This window comes from Rutidosis leptorrhynchoides, chromosome 2, assembly GCF_046630445.1.
Source record: "Rutidosis leptorrhynchoides isolate AG116_Rl617_1_P2 chromosome 2, CSIRO_AGI_Rlap_v1, whole genome shotgun sequence".
Lineage (NCBI taxonomy): Eukaryota > Viridiplantae > Streptophyta > Magnoliopsida > Asterales > Asteraceae > Rutidosis > Rutidosis leptorrhynchoides.
In genome coordinates this window covers 233,428,570-233,432,678 of record NC_092334.1, presented here as the reverse complement: position 1 = coordinate 233,432,678, position 4,109 = coordinate 233,428,570, and positions in this window count along the sequence as shown.

Here is a 4,109-nt window from a genome sequence, read left to right as displayed (position 1 = left end):
TTGTGGTTGATCACATGTAATCTTGAGTAAAGGAGAATATCATTGTATCCTCTGACCTGAGATACATATTGGGTTCAGATATTCACCGAGTATTGTGCTTTGATTCCTTCCTTCGCTATTCTGAAACATGGTAGCTCATAAGGGAGGCTTCAGGTATGATGCAAGGTGTAGTGTCTAGGACGTATGTAGTCAAGATGGAATTTGTCCCTCTTATTCGTTGAGAGTCAGATGTCTAAGGCCTGATAAAGCTAAATCTATAAGAGAGTGATCACTCTATGTCTCTTGGATTTAGCATGACATCTAGGACAAAAGGATATAGTGAAAGATTCACCTAATCATATTCGAGATGGGAACTCGAAAGGGATGATGTTATTGAATGGCACTAAGTCATAACATATTGGGGGTGATGGACGGTCGTTAGGTGGTATCCGTCACTTGCATTAATTCCTTATGTTTCTCGTGCAAGTGGGAGATTGATAGTATTTTATATGCCCGAGAGACATAATAAATTAATGTGGCTAATATGTTATGATCCAAGTCGGGTCATACCCAATAACAAGTTTATCAACACCTTTATGTATTTGTTTAATGATTGGATTATTAAAACTAATACTTGACACTTAAACTTTAGAAAATTGGTTCTCTAAAGTAAAATACTTGAGATTAAATTATTTGGATAATTTTAAGTATAAGTTTAATTGGTTGATTAAACTTATTTGTGTGTTATAATTTTATAAAATGGTTATGAAATAGAATAGATGTGCAAGTAACTTATATGTATATATTTATAAGTGGCTTATAAATAATATACATGTACATGTAACATATGTATATTTATATGTTTATAAAAGGTTTATAACATATATAAATGTACATGCATAATAAAGTGTATGTAACTAGTTTCAAGCATGCTTTAATCATTAATTAAATAATAAAAAAAAAAAAAAAAAAAAACAAAGGGGGACGGTTTTGGGGAGTCCCAAGACACCTCCCATGCTTGCTTTAACTAGTTGTAGTCTCCCATACATGCATATGACTCTTGCACAACTTTACACACACTTCTCTCAAGTTTCAAACTAGCAAAAATCTTCTTCTTCCTCCTCCATATTTTGGCCGATTTTGAAGGGGTTCCAAAAGGTGGTTTTGGTTTGATTTTGCTTGTAATTTGGTGTCTTGTAAATCCTAACCAAAGGTGGTGTTGGTTGCATACTTGTGGGTATACAAAACTTGAGGTTTCAAGTGAGAAACAAGCCCTTTTTCATCATCTTCTTCTCTACATCTAGTTTCTTCACCCTCTTTGATTAGAGGAGGTAAAAACTCCATAACTAGCTCTATTTACATTTTAGCATATATTACAAGACTAGATCTATCAAAGGGATTCATGTTTAAATGGTTAAACTTGTTAAAAGATTAGATTTAAAATGCTTCCGCTTACTTATTAATAAAGTCGACTTTTGACACATACATATATGGATATGGATATTTGGTAATCTTATGAATCTCTACAATTCTTACATGACCATTCTTTCCATCATCGTCAATTTCATTCATCTCGTATCCTCATTACAACCATTTGCTACAGACTCGATTGAGAAGCCCAATAAGAGCCCAATTTATTTAGTCCAACACACTAAATAATATAAGCTCAAAAGGAAGAAGAAAAAACTCGGCCCATTTATATAGTATTTTGTAATCGATAAAAACAGACATAGAGCAGCCTCATGTACAGTTAAATCATCAATCATTTAACATAAACTTACAGCTGTATAGCATCACTCCATCGACAAGAAGAGACTAAAGTTGGCGGTTTACAGTTAATAAAAAAAATTGCTGTAGCGGCTGTGTGATGACAGAAACATAAGCTTTTAAACAGCGATGTATCTTGATGATGGTGTTTGTTTGTCATGGTGAAAAAAGAAAAAAAAATAATTAAAGAAACGGGAGAGCCTCATGGTGGTCACTTGGGTTCCGTTGAAACAGGAAGAAGAGAAGAGTAACAAAATAAAAAAAATATAAACACAACAGTGATGGCGCGGGTTGAGCTGCAGCAGTGTAACAGACGAGTGGTTCAATTGGGGATGATGATGTTCACCATGGTGTTGGTGGTTGTGATTGGAATACACAGAGTAATAATAGTAATAAGAAGGCAGTGGTGGTTGCTGAGTGATGATCAAGGATGCTAGGGTGGTGATAAAGTAGCGGGTTTGGTGACCATGGTAAGAGATCGTTAGTAGGGATCGTGTATAGGTAAAGATTGTGATGACCCGGGAATTTTTGACCAAATTTAAACTTAATCTTATTTGATTTCGACACGATAAGCAAAGTCTGTAATATTGAGTCACAAAAATTTTGGAACTATATTCATGTAATCAATTACCTTTAACCTTGCTCGACGATTCACGAACAATTATTGTAAATTAATATGTGAATATATATATATATATATATATATATATATATATATATATATATATATATATATATATATATATATATATACATATATGTAAATAAAAAAATATATATATATAAATAAATAAGTGTATATATTAACGTGAATCAATATAATACCATTTAATCATTCGATTTAACTATGTAGAATAGTATGTAAAATAAATAGGATATTATTTAAATTAATATATATAAATATATAGGATTTCTGAACATAATTATTATATGTACAAAGTATATGTATTAAAAGGTATAAGAATTTAATACTCAAAATAAGTTACTACATAATAGAAATGTAAAACCAACATATGAAATTTAATTATAAATATAGTTGTTATAATAATATTACTTTCAATAGTACTATCAATACTAGTGTAATTAATATTATTATTTTAAAAATATAATCTTTAGATATGATTTCATTATATATAAATTGTTATAGTATTACTAGTACTCAAATTATTAATATCATTAATAATATTAATATTATTATAATTAGTATTAGTAATATTATCATTAATGATATTATTATTATTGATTTTATAGTTATTATTATTATCAATATTCTTATTACTTTTATCATTATACTTATTATTAGTATTATTAATATTATTATAATATAAAATATATAGATATAAAAACTGAAACATGCAACTTATTATAACTATTATTATTATTACGTATTATCATTAAGAATCATTATTATTTTACATATTATCATTATTATGATTATTATGATTATAAGAAAAATACAATTTATTATTATTATCAGTAATAATATTATTAGTATTAGTATTTTTATAATTATTATCATAATTATTATTAGTAATTATTATTATTATTAATATTAATATATTATTATATTTAATATATTTAATAATTTATAATACTAAATATAAAGGATATGGAATTAGAGAAACAGATCAAAATGCGTACATATCTGTTATCTGTCTATTATTATTATTATTATTTTTTATGTTTCTCCTGTTATGCTCGTGTAAGTATGTCGACTCCTTTTGGCTTCAAAACAAAGATTTATCAATCATAATTCGATGCTTCAATCATTCGAATACTCCTCTCCTCAATTGCACAATTATTAATCCTTATTGCTAATCAAGAAAATCAGACAAGAATTGGAGTAAACAGGTCGCTTCTTTCTTTTTTTTTTCTTTACGCAACCCCCTTAAACCATAACTCAATCCCAAGTCAATCATCAAAAACTATCAATGTCATTGTTTTAGGATTTCGTCAATCAATCTTTCTGCGAAAATTCCATGTCCCAATTCTTAATAACGAACCCAAATTCTTGAGTCAAAGTTTTGTCCTTAAAAAGTCAACATTTGTTCTTGGATCAAATTTGAATTCGTGTTGATGTTTCTGAATCGATTGACGGTGGCAGAAGTTTCCATGAAGGATTTAAAGGCTAGTTCGTGTAGAAATTCTTGTCTAAAACATACTCATAAACGAAATCAATTTTTTTTATTTCCTTAAACAGCGACAGCCTGCACCTCATTCTTTGTTATATTTAATTTTTTTTGTTATTGTTTGATTCTGTTAAGCTTAATTATTCTGAGGATACGTTTCTGTTTTATCATTAAACCTCAAACCGTTCCTTGTTAATGATATTCACTTTGGTTAAATTGGTTGATTTTTGGGAA